Source organism: Triticum dicoccoides, chromosome 2B (genome assembly GCF_002162155.2).
Source record: "Triticum dicoccoides isolate Atlit2015 ecotype Zavitan chromosome 2B, WEW_v2.0, whole genome shotgun sequence".
In the NCBI taxonomy this organism is placed as follows: Eukaryota; Viridiplantae; Streptophyta; class Magnoliopsida; order Poales; family Poaceae; genus Triticum; species Triticum dicoccoides.
In genome coordinates, this window is record NC_041383.1 from 541262629 (window position 1) to 541287876 (window position 25248).

Genomic DNA, 25248 nt, shown 5'->3' on the forward strand with positions numbered 1-25248 from the left:
GATGTTCTCAAACCTTTTCAACTTTCACGCAATACATGAGCGTGAGCCATGTACATAACAATATAGGTGGAATAGAATGGTGGTTGTGGAGAAGACAAAAAGAGGGAGATAGTCTCACATCAACTAGGGATATCAACGGGCTATGGAGATGCCCATCAATAGATATCAATATGAGTGAGTAGGGATTGCCATGCAACGGATGCACTAGAGCTATAAGTGTATGAAAGCTCAAAAAGAAACTAAGTGGGTGTGCATCCAACTTGCTTGCTCATGAAGACCTAGGGCATTTGAGGAAACGCATCGTTGGAATATACAAGCCAAGTTCTATAATGAAAAATTCCCACTAGTATATGAAAGTGACAAAATAAGAGACTCTCTATCATGAAGATCATGGTGCTACTTTGAAGCACAAGTGTGGAAAAATGATAGTAACATTGCCCCTTGTCTCTTGTTCTCTCATTTTTTGGGCTTCTTTGGCCTCTCTTTTTAATTTTGGCTTCTTTGCCCTCTTTTTTTATTTCCTCACATGGGACAATGCTCCAATATGATGATCATCACACTTTTATTTTACTTACAACTCGAAAACTTACAACTCAATGCTTAGAACAAAATACGACTCTATGTGAATGCCTCCGGCGGTGTACCGGGATGTGCAATGAATCAAGAGTGACATGTATGAAAGAATTCTGAAAGGTGGCTTTTCCACAAATAAGATGTCAACTACATGCTCATGCAAAGCAATATGACAATGATGAAGCGTGCCATAATAAACAGAACGGTGGAAAGTTGCATGGCGATATATCTCAGAATGGCTATGGAAATGCCATAATAGGTAGGTATGGTGGCTGTTTTGAGGAAGGTATATGGTGGGAGTATGGTACCGGTGAAAGTTGCGCGGTACAAGAGAGGCTAGCAATGGTGGAAGGGTGAGAGTGCATATAATCCATGGACTCAACATTAGTCATAAGAACTCACATACTTATTGCAAAAATCTATTAGTCATTGAACGAAGTACTACATGCATGCTCCTAGGGGGATAGATTGGTAGGAAAAGACCATCGCTCGTCCCCAACCGCCACTCATAGGAAGACAATCAATGAATACCTCATGCTCAAATTTGTTACACAACGCTTCACCATACGTGCATGCTACGGGACTCACAAACCTAAACACAAGTATTTCTAAAATTCACAATTACTCCACCAACACGACTCTAATATCACCATCTTCATATCTCAAAACAACCATAAAGAATCAATCTTCTCATAGTATTCAATGCATTTTATATGAAAGTTTTTATTATATCCCTCTTGGGTGCCTATCATATTAGGACTAATTTTATACCCAAAGCAAATTACCATGCTGTTCTAAAAGAATCTCAAAATAATATAAGTGAAGCATGAGAGTTCAACAATTTCTATAAAATAAATCCACCGCCGTGCTCTAAAAAGGTATAAGTGAAGTACCAGAGCAATATTGCCTAGGTCAAAAGATATAAGTGAAGCACATAAAGTATTCTAATAAATCACGATTCATGCGTGTCTCTCCCTAAAGGTATGTACAACAAGCATGATTGTGATAAACAAAAAAGAAAATACTCAAATCATACAAGACGCTCCAAGCAAAACACATATCATGTGGTGAATAAAATTATAGCCTCAAGTAAAGTTACCGATAGACGAAGACGAAAGAGGGGACGCCTTCCGGGGCATCCCCAAGCTTAGGCTTTTGGTTGTCCTTGAATGTTACCTTGGAGTGCCCTGGGCATCCCCAAGATTAGGCTCTTGCCACTCCTTATTCCATAGTCCATCAAATCCTTACCCAAAACTTGAAAACTTCACAACACAAAACTCAACAAAAAATCTCATGAGCTCCGTTAGTATAAGAAAATAAACCACCACTTTAAGGTACTGTTGCAAACTCATTATTTATTTATATTTGTGCAATATCTACTGTATTCCAACTTTTCCATGGTTCGTACCCCCGATACTACCCATAGATTCATCAAAATACGCAAACAACACGCGAAAAACAGAATCTGTCAAAAACAGAACAGTCTGTAGTAATCTATAACTCTCGAATACTTCTGTAACTCCAATTTTTTTGGAAAATTAGAAAAACCTGATAAATTGGTATACCAATCCAGAGAAAAACGAATCATATCAAAATCACGTTTCTGTGAATTTTAAAAACTAATTTACTAGGCGCAAAAGTTTTTGATTTTTAGCACGATCAACACAACTATCACCGTAAGCTATCCTAAAGGTTTAACTTGGCGCAAACACTAATTAAAACATAACCACATCTAACCAGAGGCTAGATGAATTATTTATTACTAAACAGGAACAAAAATCAAAGAACAAAAATAAAATTGGGTTGCCTCCCAACAAGCGTTATCGTTTAACTCCCTTAGCTAGGCATAAAGATGCGAATAGATCTAGGTATTGTCATCTTTGGTATGTAACCCATAAGTGGCTCTCATGATAGATTCATATGGCAATTTAATTTTCTTCCTAGGAAAGTGTTCCATGCCTTTCCTTAACGGAAATTGGAATCTAATGTTACCTTCTTTCATATCAATAATTGCACCAATCGCTCTAAGTAAAGGTCTACCAAGAATAATAGGACAAGTAGGATTGCAATCTATATCAAGAACAATGAAATCTATGGGCACATAATTCCTATTTGCAACAATAAGAACATCATTAATCCTTCCCATAGGTTTCTTAATAGTGAAATCCGCAAGATGCAAATTTAAAGAACAATCATCAAATTCACGGAAACCTAACACATCACACAAAGTTTTTGGAATCGTGGAAACAGTAACACCCAAATCACACAAAGCATGGCATTCATAATCTTTAAACTTGATCTTAGTAGTAGGTTCCCACTCATCATAAAGTTTTCTAGGGATAGAAACTTCTAATTCAAGCTTTTCTTCAAAAGATTGCATCATAGCATCAGTGATATGTTTAGTAAAAGCTTTGTTTTGATTATAAGCATGAGGAGAACTTAGCACGGATTGCAACAAGGAATACAATCTATTAAAGAACAATTATCATAATTAAATTCCTTGAAATCCAAAAGAGTGGGTTCGTTGCTACTTAAAGTCTTGACCTCTCCAATCCCACTTTTATCAATTTTTGCATCTAGATCTAAAAACTCTGAATCATTGGGTGCCTTTTAACTAAAGTGACTCATCTCCAGTCCCATATTTTTCAATATTAATATTGGAAAACAAAGAATCAATAGGATTTACATCAATAACTTCTAGATCTTCATCGTTATTATCATGAAAACTAGAAGAACATGCTTTTACAAACCAATCTTTTTTAGCACACATCTTAGCGGTTTTTTTCTTTACACTCATCAATGGAAATTCTCATGGCTTTGAGAGACTCATTGATATCATGCTTAGGTGGGATCGATCTATGTTTCAAAGAATCAACATCAAGAGAAATTCTATCCACGTTCCTAGCCAAATCATCAATCTTGAGAATTTTTCTTCAATCAGAGCATTAAAATTCTTTTGCGAACTCATAAATTCTTTAACACTATTATCAAAATAATATGGCATCTTATTAAAATTCCATAGGAATTTTTGTAGGAATTACCATAATTATTATAGGAATTACTAGGAAACAGCCTACGACTAAAATTGCCTCTATACGCGTTGTTACCAAAATTGTTCCTACCAACAAAATTCACATCCAAAGATTCATTATTATTCTCAATCAAAGTGGACAGAGGCATATCATTTGGACCAAAAGAAACACTCTTATTAGCAAATAATTTCATAAGTTCATCCATCTTTCCACTCAAAACATTAATATCTTCAATCACATGAACATTTTTACTAGTGGATCTTTCGGTATGCCATTGAGAATAATTGACCACAATATTATCTAGGAGCTTAGTAGCCTCTCCTAAAGTAATTTCCATAAAAGTGCCTCCTGCGGCCGAATCTAAAACGTTTCTAGAAGCAAAATTCAATCCAGCATAATTTTTTTGTATAATCATCCACAAATTCAAACCATGTGTAGGGCAATTTCGTATCATCAATTTCATCCTCTCCCAAGATTGTGCAACATGCCCATGATCAAGTTGCTTAAAATTCATAATATCGTTCCTAAGGGAGATGATCTTAGCGGGAGGAAAATACTTAGAGATGAAAGCATCTTTACACGTATTCCATGAATCAATACTATTTTTAGGCAAAGATGAAAACCAAGATTTAGCACGATCTCTAAGCAAAAACGGAAATAGCTTTAGCTTAACAATTTCATTATCCACATCTCTCTTTGTTTGCATATCACACAAATCAACGAAGTTGTTTAGATGGGATGCGGCATCTTCACTAGGAAGGCCAAAAAATTGATCTTTCATAACAATACTCAGCAAAGCGGCATTAATTTCACAAGATTCAGCATTAGTAGTGGGAGAAATCGGAGTGCTAATAAAATCATTGTTGTTGGTATTGGAAAAGTCACACAATTTGGTATTATCTTGAGCCATCGTGACAAAGCAAGCAATCCAACACACAAGCACACAAGAAGCAAGCAAAAAATACGAACGAAAGAGGGGCGAAGAAAAGGCAAATCTTTTTGAAAATATTTTAGAAGTGGGGGAGAGGAAAACGAGAGGCGAATGGCGATTAATGTAATGCAAGAGAGAAGAGTTTATGATGGGTACTTGGTATGGCCTGACTTAACGTAGATCTCCCCGGCAACGGCGACAAAAATTCTTCCTGCTATTTCTTTAGCTTGCGTTGGTTTTTCCCTTGAAGTGGAAAGGGTGATGCAGCAATGTAGAGTAAGCATTTCCCTTTGTTTGAGAACCAAGGTATCAATCCAGTAGGAGACAACGCACAAGTCATCGAATACCTGCACAAACAATCAACAACTTGCACCCAACACGATAAAGGGGTTGTCAATCCCTTCACGATTACTTGCAAAAGTGAGATCTGATAGAGATATATAAACGGTAAAGTAAATATTTTTGGTATTTTCGGTTTATAGATCGGAAAGTAAAAGATTGCAAAATAGTAGATCAGAAACTAGTATGATGTAAAAGAGAACATATATGATGGAAAAGAGATTCAATATAATGGAAAAGAGACCCGGGGGCCATAGGTTTCACTAGTGGCTTCTCTCAAGATAGCGAATATTATAGTGGGTGAACAAATTACTGCCGAGCAATTGATAGAAGAGCGCAAAGTTATGACAATATCTAAGGCAACGATCATGAACATAGGCATCACATTCGTTTCAAGTAGACCAAAATGATTGTGCATCTACTACTATTACTCCACACATCGACCGCTATCCAGCATGTATCTAGAGTATTAAGTTCATAAAGAACGGAGTAATGCATTAAGTGAGATGACATGATGTAGAGGAATTAACTCAAGCAATATGATGAAAACCCCATCTTTTTATCCTCGATGGCAACAATACAGTACGTGCTTTGCTGCCCCTACTATCACTGGGAAAGGACACTTCAAGATTGAACCCAAAGCTAGGAACTTCTCCCATTGCAAGAAAAACCAATCTAGTAGGCCAAACTAAACCGATAATTTGAAGAGACTTGCAAAGATATCAATTCATGCATATAAGAATTCAGAGAGGAACCAAATAATATTCATAGATAATCTGATCATAAATCCACAATTCATCATATCTCGGCAAACACACCGCAAAAGAGTATTACATCGAATAGATCTCCAAGAACATCGAGGAGAACATGGTATTGAGAATCAAAGAGAGAGAAGAAGTCATTTAGCTACTAGCTATGGACCTGTAGGTCTATGGTAAACTACTCACGCATCATCAGAGAGGCAATGGTGTTGATGTAGAAGCCCTCCATGATCGAATCCCCCCGGTAGGACACCGGAAAAGGTCCCTAGATGGGATCTCATGGGTACAAAAGGTTGCGGCGGTGGAAAAGTGGTTTCGTGGCTCCCCTTGATGTTTTCACGGTATAAGAGTATATATAGGCGAAGGAACTAAGTCAGGAGACCCACAAGGGGCACACGAGGTAGGGGGCGCGCCCTACCCCCTGGGCGCGCCCTCCACCCTCATGGCTGCCTTGTTGCGTCTCCGAATTCATCTCCAAGTCTCCTGGTTTGCTTCTAGTACAAGAAAGATCATCGCGAAAGTTTCATTCCGTTTGGACTCCGTTTGGTATTCCTTTTCTGCAAAACTCTAAAATAGGCAAAAAAAATTAGAAATTAGCACTGGGCTCTCGATTAATAGGTTAGTCCCAAATAATATAAAATAGCATATAAATGCCTATTAAACATCCAAAACAAATAATATAATAGCATGGAACAATCAAAAATTATAGATACGTTGGAGACGTATCACAAACAAACATGCAAATAACAATTAGAAAGAGAGGCAAATAAAAGCAAAACTCTCTCTCTCTCTCTTTCTCTCTCAGCCTATGATCTATACACTTTCTCCCCCTTTCGCAAGAAGTTGCCAAAAAGCTCGAAAATGCATAGTGCTATGCGACACCCTAAGCACGATTTTGGGAGCTCCGGTGTGCAAAGATGGCGTGGAGAGGACAGCATCAGCAAAATCTTCCGCTGATCTCTGAGGAACTGGAGGAGTTGCAACTGGAGGGGCAACTGGGGCCGTGGCTGCAGGTGCTGAAGTGGTAGCTCTTGTGTCACTGGTTGGCACAGCTACAGACCTGTGTGCCCTAGGCACTCTCTAAAATGCATCTGTGGTAGCTCTCCCTCTCCTGTCCTCTGCTTCTTCTTGAAGTTGCTCAACTACAGTCTAAATTTCTGTGTCCTTCAAGTCTAGATCATAAAATTTTGTTTCAATGATCCTCTCAAGACTTCCTTGGTTTTGAGTCTGCGTGGCTAGTCCTTTCTCATTTCCCACTGTGGCCTCAAGCAGAAAGCTGAGCTGATCCTGCTTGGTCTTGAGATTTACAGTTGAGGCATCTGGAACCTTGGAAGTTTTTGCTGCCTCTACTTTCTTTCTCTTCTCCTCAACCTCTATAGATGTAGGATGTGATGCATCCATGATAACAGCATTGTCCTCCAATTCGGGCCTCAGGGGAAGGTGCTCTTTGTCTAGAAGATATGTGCCTGTACCCATCTTGGAGTTGATGAGCATCTGAATGTGTGGGGCATATCCACATGACCTCTTCTGATCTGCTGTAGTCCTCTTAATTATTTCAACAATCAAGGTCATCACTTTGAACTTTTCTAGCACATCAAACATATGCAGCAAGTTGATTGAGTGCCCTCTGATCATCCTGTCTTCTCCTAATTTGGGCAACAAAGTGTACCTCAATATAGTGTTGATGGTAGGCAGCCCTGATAACAGATAATAGATGGAGCCAAACTTGTGTGTCTCCAAGGCAACATCAGGAATTTCCTTGTAGTGTGCCATGGAGTTATGGCCTTTCCTGTGCTGGGCATAACATCTGTGTCATTTTCAGATTCTTCAAGGGCATTGATCAGCTTGGCCCACTCAGCAATGCAGGATTGGTACCTAGCACCTTCAGTCATCCAGACTATCTTGCCATCTGGGTAAAAATGTGCACTTGAATAAAATTGCATCACCATCTCATCATTCCACTTTGTAAGTTCCTGACCAACAAAAGTATGAACTTCATTCGTACTGAAACTCTCATGAACTCCAGGGAAGTAGTCAGCATTGTTATCAATATATTCCTAGTCTACCCATCTCATGTCACTGACTATGGGCTTCTTGTCCAAAAGAACTATCTCATAGTAGTCCCGCTGCTCCTTGGTGTGAAACCTGTAATCCACAATAGTCCTTCTCCTTGTAGCATAGGGGTCTGTCTGTCTCCATAGTCTGAGACCTGCATGTTTTCTCAATTTCATGTTCTCTGCTACTGGATGAGTGTCATCATGATCTAGAATTTTTGGCTTGAGCTTCCTGAGCACTTGGGTCTCAACATCCTCTTGAACTTTAGGCACTGGGGCCTTGTTCTTCTCTATAGCTGAGATATTTCTTGTTGATCTCTTGGGTGTTGTTGACTTTGAAGCTTGAGCAGCAGCAACATCACACTTGGGAGCTGTCTTGGGCTTAGATGGAGCAGCCCTAGACTTGATAGCATCTCCCATCAGCTACTGGGTCTTGGCAAGAGGAGCAATGGTCTTTCCTCTTCCTCTTCATCTTCAGATTCTCTGATCATAGAAGGCTTTCCAATCACTCTGGCCATGGTCTTCTTGACCCTTTCTTTCCTCCAGCAGCCTCTTCTTCTCTTGGTTCAGCAGTAGCTTGAGTTGAGGCTCTGGCTTTGGACACAGGAATTCTCTTGGCAGGTGCTTTCTTGTGCATTCCAGGCTTGGTTGAGGCAGCAGTACAAAATTCCTTCTTGACAACCTTCTTCTTTGAGGTTACTTCCTCAATTTCAAAGTCCACATCCTCTGAGTCTGAGGTTCTCTTCTTCCTTTGCCTGATAGTGGCCTTAGGCAAATTGCTTGGGATGCTTCTGCTACCCTCATCATAGTTGCCGTTTGAGGGACTAGTGCCCTTACTCAGGTTGGCCTATTCCTCTAATCTGTTCTGGCTATCACTTTGGTCCGACATCTCTGACACTGAAAGCTGACCCCATGAATAGATAGGTTGAGATAGAGTAGATGAGCATCACAAAGCACAACCATTTTGCAAAACAATTGAGTCAAAAACTTAGTTTTAGTTTTCTATAGAAAGCATTTCAGAGCTACCGATATTACAAACTCGGTGACACCGAAGCAATTCTGGAGTCTAAATATGCAAGATCGTTCAGATCGAGATGAAGTTCGGTGACTCTGAGTTGCTAGGATTTCATAGAGAGATGAACTCGGTCACACCGATTGGTATGTTTCGGTCAGACCGAAAAATACTTGTGCTATGACTTATGCCAAATCGGTGAGATCAAAATCCTAATATCGGTTGATCCGAGCTGAGTTCAGCGGACACCTAAACCTAAATTTTTGCATAAAATCTAATCTAATGGAGTTTGCAGAGGATAGAGTTGTCTCAACTGTGGCAAGAATATAGGCATTGATCTTTGTGCTCGAAATCGGAGTGGGGATAGCACAAAGGGACGAGTTCATACCCTAACTTGGCGATGAACCCGCTACAGCGACAACGGAGGCAAAGATTCCCATTGACGCGACGAAGACCAGCGGCAGGAGGACACTGACGATGAGGAGACAATCCAGAGACCTTGAGTCGGCAGAGCTGGACATGCGCGGGTGAAGCGTTTGGAGTAATTTCCAAATTTCCAGCCCGTGGGTATATATATCCAGACTCTGTTAGTGTGACCAAGTGGAATGCTTCACTGGCACCGAGATGTAGAATCGCAAGCGGTTGCTGCAACTCGGTGTGACCGAAAAGTTCAAATTGATTGCATCGAGATTAAAACCTAGATCAACTTAATGAACTTGGTGTGACCGAATGGGATGGATCGGTTAGACTGAAATGCGCTAAGAGGTTTTGGAAGTTAAGTCTACGATAGATCAGTGGCTCCGAGTGCTCCTCACTCAAAGGGTCCGAATATGACTTGATCAAACTTTGTGATGTAGCATGAATAGAGTTTGAGACGAGAAAAGCATAGATAGCTAGAGGGAGTACTTAGGCATTCTTGTCCATCCATTTGGCAAAAAGAAAAACCAAACAATAAAAGCAACAAATGGATGTCCTTGAATGGAGAAAATTATGCAACCAACATGCTCACACAATAAGATAGCAAATGAAACATGTAGCAAAGCATGCACAAACACTCTAGCATCTATCAAGCAATTGGCTATGACTAGGTCATCTATATGTGAGTATATTGACTTAGGAGTCAAATTAGAACATTTGATCATATGTCAAACTCATTGTTTAAGCACAAGTGGGGTTACCACTTTTACATAAAGCATTGTTGTGTTCACACCATTAGAGTTCCTTTAGCTCAATTATTTAAGTAAAGCTCCCCCTTGATGTGATATACCCTTTTAGAGGGACGAACTAACCTTGGCTTTTGTTGATGATGACTTCATGTATATGCTGAAGATGTGGATGCTCAATGTTTATGTAGATCATTTGGAGCAATCCATTGGAGTGAGTTTCACTTTCAATACTTACATGGGTTAGTCCCACAAGGAAAAAACAAGGATATCCATAGACATAGAGTGAAGTACACATATGATGATGTCCATGAAAGCATTTGGTTACCTTGTCCCTTCACTTACCAACAAGTGGGTTTGTGACTCCTTGAACTAGTGCAAGTGTGGAAGTTGATTGCACTTGTCCTTGCCAAAATGAGTATGAGTGAAGTATGTTGGTGGAGTCACCCTCAAGAATTCTATAGTTCTTCTTCTTTGGGATCCACATCAACTTGATGGGAATTGTTGGGGTTGTATTAGTACTTGATGAAGTAGAACTTGAAGTAGTCTTGGGAACCCACTTGACCAAGGCCTTAGGAGCTTCTTCAAATGCATCAATATCCTCTTGAAGCTTGTCCTTGCCTTTTAGCTTGTGGTCTTGTGGTGGAATACCATCTTGTTCTTGTGTTCCCTTGAAGGAAGTAGGATCATACTTCTCTCGTTGAGGAACAAACTTCATCTTGGGGTATTGATCTTCTTCCCACTGAACTCCATTGGCATTGAACTTTCGTACAAAACCAACACCTTGATTCTTCCGGTGCCTTCCTTGCTTGCGTACAATTTCCTCAAATTGCTTACTTTCGGCAAGGCTATTGTAAACACCTTTCTCTATAATTCCCTTCAATAAGCTATTTTCTTGCTCAAGTGTAACTTGGCTAAGAGAATCATTAGTGGAATCAAGAGAACGACTAGAAGCAACAATATTGGATTTAGCATGATTATTGTTACTACTAGAAGAAGAATCTTTCTTACTCTTATTTCTAGATTTTACTTCTGGCATGTAAGTAGACAAGAGTAAATGCTTGGCAATGTAAGAACAACTTTTCTTCTGAAGATCATCATTGATTGCTTTTAAAAACACATGCTCTTGCTCTTAGTTGAGCTTTTCGAAGCGTAGCTTCTCACGAGTTTTTAGAAGTTCTTGATGATCCTCCAAAGTAGTTTCATGAGCTAACTTAAGAGTGTTTAGTTCTTTAGTTAGATGCTCAATCTCCTTCTTATCATTGACATTCATTCCATCTCGATTAGCATGATTAATAGCAATTTCATCATAGTTTTCATCACTAGCATTATCAATGAGCAAATCATCATCACCTAGCAAATCATCTTCATCACTATTGAAATCAATATGCTCAGGGTGTGATACCTTAGGGCCTTTAGCCATGAAGCATCTTCCAATTCCTTCATTTGGTGAGTCAAATATGTTGTAGGAGTTGGTTGACACAAGTGCAAGACCGGCAACACCTTCATCTTGAGTATATTCGGAGTCAGAGTGATAACTTCTCTCGGAATGGTTGTCAGAGTCGGAACCGGATACCCATTCACCAACATGAGCTTGATGTCTTCATTTTGTGTAGCTCCTTGATGACTTGTCCTTCCTTTCTGAATCCTTTCTTTTGCGAGAGGGTATTCGTTCATAACAATCATCTCTACTCATTCTCTCTCTTGGAGGTGACTCATCTATTCTACTTCTCCTTTTAGGTGAGTCTTCTTTTCTTTTGTAGGGAGTCGTACACTCATTGGAGTAGTGTCCGAGTCTTCCACAATTGAAGCAATTTCGATCATGACTAGAAGATCTTTTGTCATGGTACGACCTTGACTTGGAGCTTCTCTCTTTGCTTCTACTCTTGTAGAATTTGTTGAAGTTCTTCACCATTAAGCTCAATTCCTCATTGAAGAATTGTTTTTCACTTGATGTGGTAGGAGCATCACATGAAGCTTTATAGGACCACTAGACTTGTTGTGAAGCTCTTCCTTATCCTTGAGTGACATCTCATGAGCAACAATTCTTCCAATGACTTCCGTTAGCTTGAGATCTTTGTAATTGGGCATCATTGGGATCAATGTGCACATGGTATCATATTTTCCATCCCAGGCTCTTAGGATCTTCTTGATGATGAATCTGTCAGTCATCTCTTCACTTCCTAAGCTGGCAATCTCATTTGTGATGAGAGCAAGCCTAGAGCACATTTCAGCGACACCTTCACCATCCTTCATTTTGAAGTTGCAAGTTGACTTTGAAGCACATCCAATTTGGATTCCTTGATGGACTCAGTACCTTCGTTCATATCAATCAAAGTATCCCAAATTTCCTTTGCATTCTCAAGACGACTGATTTTGTTGAATTCTTCAGGGCACAATCCATTGAAGAGGATATCGCAAGCTTGTGCATTGTATTGCAACATCTTCAATTCTTCCGCGATTGCTTCACGATTTGGTTCTCTACCATCAAAGAATTCACCTCGCAAACCAATACACACAATAGCCCAAATGGCAGGGTTATGTCCAAGAATATGCATTTTCATCTATGCTTCCAACTAGCAAAATTAGTACCGTCAAAGTAAGGACATCTACGGTGGTAATTTCCCTCGCTAGACGCCATACTCTCCTAGGTTGTGAAACCAAGGCTATGATCACCAAAGCTATGGAAATCAAGGCAAATGTAGACCAAAGCTCTGATACCACTTGTAGGATCGAATATATGTCTAGAGGGGGGATTAGACTACTTGACCAAATAAAAATCTAGCCTTTTCCCAATTTTAAGTCTTGGCAGATTTTAGCAACTTAGCACAAGTCAAGCAATAAACCTACACATGCAATTCTAAGAGTGTGGTAGTAGAATGTAAAATATTGCATATGAAGGTAAACGGAAGGGTTTGGAGAGGGCAAATGCAATGTAGACACGGAGATTTTTGGCGTCGTTCCGATAGGTGGTGCTATCGTACATCCACGTTGATGGAGACTTCAACCCACGAAGGGTAACGATTGTGCGAGTCCATGGAGGGCTCCAGCACGAAGGGTCCAAGAAGAAGCAACCTTGTCTATCCCACCATGGCCATCGCTCACGAAGGACTTGCCTGACTCGGGTAGATCTTCATGAAGTAGGCGATCTCCTTGCCCTTACAAACTCCTTGGTTCAACTCCACAATCTTGACGGAGGCTCCCAAGTGACACCTAACAAATCTAGGAGACACCACTCTCCAAAAGGTAATAAATGGTGTTGGGAAACGTAGCATGCAATTTCAAAAAAATTCCTACGCTCACACAAGATCTATCTAGGAGATGCATAGCAACGAGAGGGGGAGAGTGTGTCCACGTACCCTCGTAGACCGAAAGCGGAAGCCTTAACTTCACGTGGTTGATGTAGTCGAACTTCTTCTCGAATCAACCGATCAAGTACCGAACGTATGACACCTCCGAGTTCTGCACATGTTCAGTTTGATGACGTCCCTCGAACTCTTGATCTAGTTGAGGTACGAAGAGGTAGACGAGTCTCATCAGCACGACGGCATGGTGACGGTGATGGTGATGTGATCCGCGCAGGGCTTTGCCTAAGCACTACAACAATATGACCGGAGGAGTAAACGGTGGAGGGGGGCACCGCCACTACAAAAAAAGACACATCCGTGACATTTGGGCCGGACGAAATTTTTTCTGTCATACTTATGACACTTCTATGAAGATAATTGTGACAAAACCCGATATCATCATAGATTTGGTGGGCTCCTACTTCTATGACAAAAAATCATGACAGAAAATGGGCTATTCATGCTGGGCGGGCCGGAGACGCAGCTGCATGACATTCTTTGGGCCATCCATGACGGAAAAAACCATGGTAGAAGCGTGGGCGAGGAAAATTTCGGGTAGTTCTCGGTTACGGTGGGTGGTCGGGGGCCGAGTGATGCGCGTTTATCTCGTACACGTACGCGCGTGTGTGCGAGGCGTTGGCTCTAACTGAACCCGAGTGATTGCACTGCAGGCTATGTGTTACTGAACCCGAGCGATCGATCAATGGCTGTTAACTGAACCCGATCGAGCGATTCCTTTGCTACTGCTACTAACTGAAGTCGATCGATGCTGCCTCTGGGATGAACAGTGAGCGTTGCAGGGGGGGGGGGAGAGGTTTGGATGAACAGTGAGCGGTGGTGTTGCCTCTGGATGAACAGGACCCCGATCGACCGAGCCGGTTGGGGCTGGATGAACAGGACCCCGCGGAGGGCTGGATGAACAGGACGACCCCGTGGAGGGCTGGATGAATAGTAGACGGTGGAGGGGTGCCCGTGGAGGTGTGGTTGAACAGTAGCCGGTGGAGTAGCATGCGGTGGAGGCTGGATGAACAGGAGCCCTTGGAGGCTGAAGGGGGTCGACGGTAGCCCGTGGAGGCTGGAGAAGGTCGACGGTGGAGATGAACAGTATCCCGTGGAGTCCCGTGTTGCTGTACGCCGCTCCCCTCCCGATGAACAGGACCCCCATTTCGACCGTAATGTTCCAACACAAGTCCGTTTCGTCCATTTTGCGGTACGCCACACCCCTCCCGATCAATAGGACCCCCGTTTCGACCGTAGGAGGTCCGTTTCCTACGTTTTGCGGTACGCCAGACCCCTCTCAATGAACAGGATCCCGTTTCGAACATGGCCAGTCGAACACAAGGCCGTTTCCTCCGTTCTGCGGTACGCCAGGCCTCGTTTCCATCTCCCGTTCCGTCCAAGCCCTCCCGATGAACACGACGACGCATTCCGTTTCGACCCAGCCGGCTGGCTCCCCATGAACACGACGACTACGTTGTTTCTCCGTTCCGACCCAGCCATGTATACAAGCCCTGGCCATACGTATGCGTGAGTAGGCGTTCAAGACCCCGCCCGTATGTACACATACGTGGCCATATTTTCTTTTTTGCACACTGGCCGCTGTACGTACGTGTACATGCTATGTGTGCGCCTCTACTACGACACATGTGCACCTCTACATCCACCAGTATGTACGTACACGTTCGCGACCAGAATGACAACGCTACGTACGCTTCGACCAGGTGGGTCCCGACTGTCAGGCACTTCCTTGCATGCGAAGATGTAGCTGATGGGTCCCAACAGTCAGGGGGGCGAATCGTTTTTTTGGACGCACTTCCTTGCGTGCGAAGATGTAGCTGGTGGGTCCCAGCAGTCAGGGGGGAAACATTTTTTTCATGAAATACAGTGGCCCGTCCGGTGGGTCCCTGTTGTTAGGTGGAGGTATCATTATTTTTCATGTAATAAGGAGGCACTTCTTTGCTGTGGCCGTGGACCCAGCTGTCAGCCTCTCCACGTACAGTCCACGTCCGATGGAAGTCGTTCCTTGACCATGTTGACCACGCCACGCCAATAGCACCAGGGCGGTGGACTACGGCAAGGCCTAGGAAGGGGACGACGCGGAGTCAGGGAAGACGCGGCAGTGGATTCCCACGCGGAGAGGAGTACGAGGGTCCACTGGTCTGGCTACGGTGTGAGGCTACCGTCGCCACAGAATAACAAGGGGTGTGGGTGAGTAGAGGGATGGCCTGGCCAGCGGTGGGACTAGTAGGAGGCGGTGAGGGCTCTGCGGCATCACAGCCGACCACAGGAGGCAGGAGCATGCGGCACGACTGGCGCTGCTTTGGGCGGCTGGACCAAGAAGACCAGAGGTTGAAGAAGCACTACGGCCGTTGGATGGACATTGTACGGTCACTGGAGCTAGAATCGTTCATATTGACTAAAGTTGACAAAGGCCCCCGTCCCAGTCAACTTAGTAGGCCCACAAGTCAGCCTCCCACCATGGTGGGTCCTAGCTAGCAGGGGGAGTATTCATTTTTTTGTGCATAATAAGGAGGCACTTCCGGTGGGTCTGAGCTGATAGCGGGGGGAACGTTTTTTCACGAAATACAGTGGTCCGTTCGGTGGGTCCCAGCAGTCAGGGGGAAACCTTTTTTCACGAAATACGGTGGCCCATCCTGTGGGTCCCAACAGTCAGGGGGGAAACGTTTTTTCACGAAATACTGGTGTCCCGTCCGGTGGGTCCCTGTTGTCAGGTGGAGGAATACTTATTTTCCATGTAATAAGGAGGCACTTCCTTGCGGCTGCCATGGACCCAGCTATCAGCCTCTCCACGTACTGTACTCTTCCGATGGAATTCGGTCATTGATCACATTGACCACGCCGCGCCGAGAGCACCACGGCGGTGGACGACGGCGAGGCCTAGGAAGCGGACGACGCGGAGCCGGGGAAGACGCGGCCGTGGATGCCCACGCGGAGAGGAGTACGAGGCTTCACTGGTTCAGCTGCGCTGCCCTCGCCGCAGAATAACAGGGGGTGTGGGTGAGTGGAGTGGAGTGATGGCCTGGCCAGCAGAGGGAGTAGTATGGGGGCGTTGAGGCCTCCACGACAGCACAGCCGGCCATGGGAGGCAGGAGCAAGCGGCACGACCGACGCTGCTTTGGGTGGCTGGAGCAAGAAAACCAAAGGTTGAAGAAGCACTACGGCCGTTGGATGGACATCGTATGGTCAGTCGAACTAGAATCGTGCATATTAACTAAGTTGACAAAGCCCTCCATCCCCGTCAACTTAGTAGGCCCACTATACTGGGTCCCAGCTAGCAGGGGGAGTATTCATTTTTGTGTGCATAATAAGGAGGCACTTCCTTGCGTGCGAAGATATAGTTGATGGGTCCGAGCTGTCAGCGACGGTAACGTTTTTTTCACGAAATACAGAGGCCGTTTCGGTGGGTCCCATATGTCAGGTGGAGGAATCATTATTTTGCGCGTAATAAGGAGGCATTTCCTTGCGTGCGGCCGTGGACCCAGTTGTCAGCCTCTCCACGTACAGTCCACTTCAGATGCATGTCAGTCGTTGACCACGTTGACCACGCCACGCCGAGAGCACCAAGGCGGTGGACGACGGCAAGGCCTAGGAAGGGAACACTACAGAGCCAGGGAAGACCCGACAGTTGTTTCCCACGCGGAGGGGAGTACGACTGTATGAGGGTTTACTGGTTCGTAAGTCGTCACAGGAGCATAAGCAGCAGGTGTGGGTGAGTAGAGGGAATGCTAGGCCAGCGATGGGAGTATGGTGGGGTGATGAGGCCTGTGCGGCAACACAGCCGGCCGCGGGGAGGAGGGAGCAGGCAGTCCCGCCGGCGCTTGTTTGAGCGGTTGGAGCAGGAAGAGCAGAGATTGAAGAAGCACGACGACCGTTGGATGGACATCCAACAATCACTGCTTGTGCGTCAACCTTTTTTTTAGGAAAGCCTCAAATCTGTGGAAAACAGCATACATGCCATCTGCCATTATTTCAAATAATTTACAGCCCATTTGCTAATTCTTACGGGTTTTTTGGAGCCCATATTCTTTTTGTTAGCATTACAGCCCATATTGTGGCCACGGTTAAAAAATTATACGAAATTTTGCATATGTCGGTGTGGTCTGAACTTTTTTTAATCCCGAAATTTCGAGTCACATTCAGACTGATTTTAAAAATAAATGTATATCAATATAAAATCCAATAAATTGTCCATGCATAAAAATCAATGCAATTTAAAATCTCGAAATGAAAAAAAAAGACATTTGAAACTAATTGCCGGTTTGATGTGTTTTAAAAATGTATAGCCCATTTCTCATTACTGATAGGCCATTTTCTCAGCCAGCCGAATGAAGCTCTCCTCCTCTTGAAAGATTTGCAGCCCAACAGGCCTGATAAAGCGACTTACTTGACAAATCACAAAAAAACTAGGCTAGCCATTTTCAGAAAGAAAAAAAACTACTGGGCTGGTCCGTGGTAAACATAAAAGAAAAGGCTGTCTAGATAGGCCAGAGTGTCCCGCACAGCCCAGTTGACACCCTGCTTCCGTCTCAAAAACAAATTAGATAAATGCCACTCTAATTATGGCGGTTAATAAAAATGCCACTGCAATTTCCAAACTTTGAAAAATGCCACTGCAATTTTTGCAAACTTTGAAAAACGCCACTGCAGTTTGCAAACTTTGAAAAACGCCACTCTAGACTTCGAAAAATGCCACTAGAAATGGCATGAAATGGCATTTTTCAAAGTTTGTAAATTGCAGTGGCATTTCTCGGAAACACCAGATTTGGAGTGGCATTTATCAAATTAACCCAAAACAAAAATAACTGGGCGAGCTGCTGGGTCCCTGGTGTCAGCCGCTCATTGTGCAATTTTCTCGTTTATTGTCTACGTTGACAATGGCATGGGACCCAGATGTCAGAAATCCACTAGGAGGAGCCATTTTTTATTGTCTTTAAATAAGGAGGCACTTGCTTGCGTACTGCCATGACCTTGGCAGGTCCCTGCTGTCATCCTCTCCACGTACAATCATTTCCTGATTGTGTACGCGTCAACTTGGTAGGCCCACAAGTCAGCCTCTAAACCCGTGGAGGACAAATACAACGCATTTAAACAAAATAACAGGCCATTCCATACGTTCAAACAAAAAGTTCAACATTCAGAGCAAAGTAACAGGTCTGATCCACATATAAAGTACTGAACTTCCACGTTGACAACCATCATAGCCAAGTTAACTATCTACTCCCACTAATACTCTAGTACCGTACAAGGACTAACTTACTCTTAGCTAACTAGACGATGCCAGCCGCCATCTGTGATACACGCTAAATGCCGGCACCGGCATCCTGCGCCTCTCCTCGGACTTGCAAGAGGTGCGATAGGGCGCGTTGCTCGCGTGCGTTGGCCCTTTCCATGCCGGCGTGGTCCACCGAAGCTTCGGCTTCTAAGCGGGAAACCCACTTGATGAGCTAGTAGTAAAAATCGGCGTCACTAACACGTGCGTACCCGACAGCCTGTAGGGATATTTGCCGGGCGCCGGCCTCCATGTAGTCGGACGAGTTGCGGGCGCTCTGCTCATGACTCAGAGCGTCAGTGCGCTGCTGCTCCAAGTCCCGCTGGCGGCGCAAATCAGCGATAGACTGCTCCTCCCCCAGGTGGTCGCGCTCCAACAACTCCTGCTCCTCCGTCAGGCGGTCGCTGATACGTCTCCAACGTATCTACTTTTCCAAACACTTTTGCCCTTGTTTTGGACTCTAACTTGCATGATTTGAATGAAACTAACCCGGACTTACGCTGTTTTCAGCAGAACTGCCATGATGTTGCTTTATGTGTAGAAAAGAAAAGTTCTTGGAATGTCCTGGAAATCCATGGAGGCACTTTTCAGAATTAATAAGAATTTTTGGCGAAAGAATGAAGGCCAGGGTGCCCACGGGCTGTCCACGAGACACCTCCCGACCTCAACTCCAACTCCATATATACCGTCTCGGGGAGAAAAAAATCAGAGAGAAAGTTTCATCGCGTTTCACGACACGGAGCCGCCGCCAAGCCCTAATCTCTCTCGGGAGGGCTGATCTGGAGTCCGTTCGGGGCTCCGAGGAGGGGGATTCGTCGCCGTCGTCATCACCAACCATCTTCCATCACCAATTTCATGATGCTCACCGTCGTGCGTGAGTAATTCCATCATAGGCTTGCTGGACGGTGATGGGTTGGATGAGATTTACCATGTATTCAAGTTAGTTTTGTTAGGGTTTGATCCCTAGTATCCACTATGTTCTGAGATTGATGTTGCTATGACTTTGCTATGCTTAATGCTTGTCACTAGGGCCCGAGTGCCATGATTTCAGATCTGAACCTATTATGTTTTCATGAATATATGTGTGTTCTTGATCCTATCTTGCAAGTCTATAGTCACCTATTATGTGTTACGATCCGACAACCCCGAAGTGACAATAATCGGGATACTTCTCGGTGATGACCGTAGTTTGAGGAGTTCATGTATTCACTATGTGCTAATGCTTTGTTCCGGTTCTCTATTAAAAGGAGGCCTTAATATCCCTTAGTTTCCGTAAGGACCCCGCTGAACACGGGAGGGTAGGACAAAAGATGTCATGCAAGTTCTTTTCCATAAGCACGTATGACTATTTATGGAATACATGCCTACATTAATTGATGAATTGAAGCTAGTTCTATATCACCCTATGTCGGTGTCAAAACCGGAGGATCTCGGGTAGGGGGTCCCGAACTATGCGTCTAGGCGGATGGTAACAGGAGACAAGGGACACGATGTTTTTACCCAGGTTCGGGCCCTCTCGATGGAGGTAAAACCCTACTCCTGCTTGATTAATATTGATGATATGGGTAGTACAAGAGTAGATCTACCACGAGATCAGAGTGGCTAAAGCCTAGAAGCTAGCCTATGGTATGATTGTTCTTCGTCCTATGGACTAAAACTCTCCGATTTATATAGACTCCGGAGAGGGCTAGGGTTACATAGAGTCAGTTACAATGGGAGGAGATCTTCATATTGTATCGCCAAGCTTGCCTTCCACGCCAAGGAAAGTCCCGTCCGGACATGGGACGGAGTCTTCAATCTTGTATCTTCATAGTCCGGGAGTCCGGCCAAAGGTCTTAGTCCGGCCATCCGGACACCCCTAATCCAGGACTCCCTCAGTAGCCCCTGAACCAGGCTTCAATGACGATGAGTCTGGCGCGCAAGTTGTCTTTGGCATTGCAAGGCGGGTTCCTCCTCCGAATATTCCATAGAAGATGTTGAACACCAGGGTAGTGTCCGGCTCTGCAAAATAAGTTCCACATTCCACCATAGAGAGAATAATATTTGCATCAATCGGATCTGCTGACGTATTCCGAGGCGTGACATCATGCCACGGCCAGGCTTTTATTCAGTTTACTGTTCCACCTTAGTGCGTTTAGTGAGGCGGTTTCCTTGGCACGTCTTGTCAAAGTAGAGATCGTGGCCCCTTATTCCGGGATTCTCATCAATACGGGCGTGGGTAACCCAACCGTGACTTAGGTATGACTCCCTAATTGAAAGCGAGTCTGAAACAGTTACGGGGAGGGCTCTTGGTATTCACCTCCTTTATAAAGGAACCAAGGCCCGGCTCCCTTCTTCTCAAACCAATCAAATCCGCCCCTCGCTTTGAGTTCCAACACCCAAAGCTCTAGTTTTAGGCGCTTTGGACTTTTGACGATGTCCGGCTCCGTCCTTCAAGGCCGGTGGATGCCTTCCTCCATTACGGAAGAAGATGTACGAAAGCTGAGAGATCCAGGTATCTAACCGGCGAAATCCCGCATAGACTGCCTACTCAAGGGCAAGCTGTTCCCACTCCCCAGCCCGGTGAAAGCGTGGTGTTCACATCTCACTTCCTTCGGGGGCTAGGCTTCCCGATCGATCCCTTTGTGAGGGGGCTTATGCTTTACTACGGGCTGGAGTTCCACGACCTAGCTCCGGAGTCCATCCTCTAGATCTCATCATTTATTGTCGTGTGCGAGGCCTTCCTCCATATCACCCCTCACTTTGGATTGTGGCTAAAAACTTTCAAAGTGGAACCGAAAATGATCAAGGGCCAGCACGCTGAGTGCGGAGGGGCTATAATAAGCAAGATGGACGACGCTCCATGGCCTGAAGGCTCTTTTCAAGAGGAGCTCGGCTTATGGCAACGGGACTAGTTTTACATCATAGCCCCTAGGGGCACCACATGGGTGTCACCACCTACTTTTCGCTCGGGTCCCCCACCACGGCTGGCGTCATGGGTTAATGAAGGACTTATCTGGGGGCCGCCCAAAGACGTGCCCTTGCTGCAGGGCCGTATTCAAGATCTTCTAGAAAGAGATATCAATTTGATCGTAGTGGCGCAAGTCATGGTGATTCGCCGCACACTGCCCTGCAAACGTTGACCTCTCCGCCTGTGGGAGTTCAATCCGGAGGGACCACGAGTCCTACAACATTTCATGGGAATGACACCCGTGGAGATGTACAAATTGTTCTTCGGATCACAAGCAAGGTGTCCAGATTTGTCCGAGGATGCAGGTCTGAGCTGCAATCGCCCGGATGCTAAAGTAAGTAGCCCCGTATTTGGATACACCATCCATATTTTTATCAAATCTACCCTTTAGCAGAGTTGTCCTTTGAATAGGAGTGGATGGCGAAGGCAAAGCTTATCAGGTGTCCGGCCCCCCTGCCCGAGACCGTGCCAAATCCCATGCTGACTAGGATGCTAGAGGTCGCGCCGTTGGCAGAAGGCGAAGGGGGGAACCAAGGAGCTACCGCCTCCGCGAAGGAGGTCGTTAGGAAGGGAAGAATTGAAAATTCCCCCGACCAGGGAAAGAAAAGGACTGCCTCTGAAGACCCGGAGGTGATAACCTCAAAACGGGGAAAGAAATCTTCGTCAGAGGGTTCGGCACCGGAGAACTCCCCGGCCGAATCTCCCCCTAAAGGGGACCCGCTCTCCCCCGAGACATAAGTGAAGGGAGGGGTTCCATAATGAATCACACTCATGTTTTATTCCTGAGGAAAATAACCGAAACATCATCTTGCAGTTCGGATCTCAACCCTTCTTAGCAGAGCTCATCTTCAGGGGATCTTTGTCCAGAGATGATAGAGAGCGAAACGCCTCCCCTTGTTGCACCGTCTCACGAGGCCGGCGACCCCGAGGTATCGTCCCGGAGGGGTTTTTCAAGTCCAGACCCTGGAAAAGGTCGTCAGGCTAGTCCGGCACCCTCTTGCGCGCCGGCGGAGGGCTGAAGGATCTGCTTGGTAGGGCATCCATCTCAGAAGAACACCGTATGTTGATGGATACGGTGATTGGAAGGATTTCATCCGCGGAAAGCGGATTGTACGAGGCGGAGTTTACTAACAGGCTTTGAGGTAAGTAAAAAGGTGTACCTTTTGGTAGAGCCGCATATTAAATGTGCCCTGTATGAATAGTAGCCCCTAACACTCTGTGTGTCGTCACGAGTGACAGCGCACAGAGGATCATAACCCCAGGTATAATATGTCGCTTATTCCATGAAGGTGGTGAGGCGTTCGGTGGCTAGCCGGACTGATGAATCTGCTGAACTAAAGCGGCAACTTGACGTAGCAGATTCCGACATCACGCTTGTAAATAACCGGCTAGACGAGGCTCAAGGTATGTTCAAAAGACACCCAGTAATAGGAGCTTGATGCTCGGGCCTTATAGATATATGCTTTATGTAGATGGTGCTGCTGCCGTGGAGAACCTTCGGGCGGAACTTGCCCGAGCCAAGGAGCAAGCAAGGAAAAGTGATGTCGCTGCCGTTAAAGTGGCTGAAGAGCTAAAAGCTGAATAGGCTGCTCACTGCCAGAGCAAGAAGGAAATAGCCGAGATGGCCATAAAATTGAAGGATGCTATCGACCGCTGTAAATTTCTTGAACAAGAAGATAGGGCGGCTCAGAAGGACCTTGAAAAGATCACTGCCGAAGCCAAGGATATTCGCTCTGCCATGAGAGCGATGAAGGAGGAGCTGCGTCAGGCCGGAGATATCACGGCTGGAAAGCCTTATATGCTGCGGATGAAGTTCAGAGACCCCAAGTATGTTCCATTAGACGGGCAGTGGAGTGCGGAAAACGCTTATCTGGATTTGGCAGCAAGTGCGGCGGACGCGACCGAACACTTACGCAGTCGAGGTGACCATGAATTGGAAGAGCTTTTTGGTCGCAGTACCACAATCCAGAACACCCACTATCCGTATCTGACCGTTTAGCTGCCTGGGCGGAGCTGAACAGGTTATCCGGACTCACCATGAGGTATGTTGCGAGTCGTCTATGGCCGGAGAAGCCGGAGCCGAAGAGTTATTTTGGCTTGGTGCAGCAGTTCCTTGGTTCGGTGTCGCATGCTAATGCAATGAAGAGGTCGGCGTGCATAGAGGGTGCACAGATGGCTCTTGCCCGTGTCAAAACATACTGGGCAGATATGAAGGCCAGTATTGTTGCGTCCCAGCATTCGGACGAAAGCCGAGTACCTGCCAAGCACTATTTTGAGGAAGTTCTTCCTGGCGCTCGTATAATAGAGTCGCAGTGCTTGAAGGATGTTGTGTTCGAATAGCTTATACTATTTGTAAAACGAATTTTGTTTTTATGAAAAAAGCTTTTTATACTTGTGCTTGCAAGAATCATGATGCCTCCCGTGCAGCCATTTAATGTATATATTTGTATATAACCTGAAAGATGGCAGTCGTTGGCTTCAGCCCCCACACATAGAATGCGGGGGTGTTCGCAAAAAGGCGCCTTTTCACACTTAATCCAACGTCTTGGTCCTACAAAGGAGGTGGTGGCGCGGCGAACTAGGCAACCGGACTATTATGGTTTATCACTTTTACTTAGCCATAGGAGTTTGACAGTGGGGCTACTGAATATCCCCTAGGGGCACTGTGCTCGCCTGAATTCGTGGCGCGAGTGTGCCTTACCGGGAAGCGGCCCTTCGTTAATGCGGGGCAATCCTAAAGATTCTGAAAGTCATCGAGTGGTTGACCAGTCTCGCGCTATATCATGACAGTCAGTTTTCGGCTTTCTCTACTGAGGTGCTCACGTGGCCGAACCGGGGCACAATCGCAGTAGTTCTCCTGGTGCCGCGTTAGCCGATATAACGGAACGTAAGGCAGCTAACACAGGAGCCGAGCAAACCCAACATTTGACCAAAGACATGATTCGGAGCTGATGCATATAGGGCCAAACTCGCGACGCCGAACACTCCCTAAGGTATTCGGTCTTTATGAAGACGGGCCGAAATAGAGCCCTTGGTAAAAAAGCCCCTAGTGTCCAGGTACGTGCAAAAATTCTGGCGTGGCCACATGCCAAGACGCCAGCCTCCTCCTCGGCTATAGAGAAAACCGGGGGATGTTATCAACAAGAGATAGTAAAAAAGGTTTACGCAGGGTCTTAATCTAAAAAGAATCCTTGAAACGGGTCCCTGCTGCACGTCTGTGCCTGTGTCTCCGTTGTGTCGTATCCTGGACGGGCGTAGCACGATGTTCGTGTGTGGAAGAGAGGAACTTAGTAAAAAATAAGCGTGCGAGAAATCTATATCGAAATAAATAAAATATAGTTGGAGCAAGAGTTGAGCCGTATTATCTCCGGGCATGAGCACACGGAGCCCCTTGCACGGGGGTATGCGGCTATTAAGCATGTTTACGCCGGACTCGTCGAGCCGTGTCCGGGATAGTAGGGCTGGATTTGTGGGCGGCTGTCTAGGCAGCCGCACCCTTGCCCGTACTTTGGGGGTCAATTTATGTTCCCCTGTGATGAAATGATGCCCTTTGGGCTGGGCATTTTGAGTGTAAGGGATGCGTAATGCGGTATTGCGTTAAAGCAGGCGAAAGCTTCACGTCCCAGTAGCGCTTGATAGCGACTTACGAATGGGGCGATGTGGAATGTTAGCTTTTCGCTTCGGAAGTTGTCGGGTGATCCGAACGTGACTTCTAACATAAGGGAACCCATACTTGGGGTATCCGGGCCTGGCGTTACTCCTTGAAAGGAAGTGTTGCCGAGGTGGATTATAACTG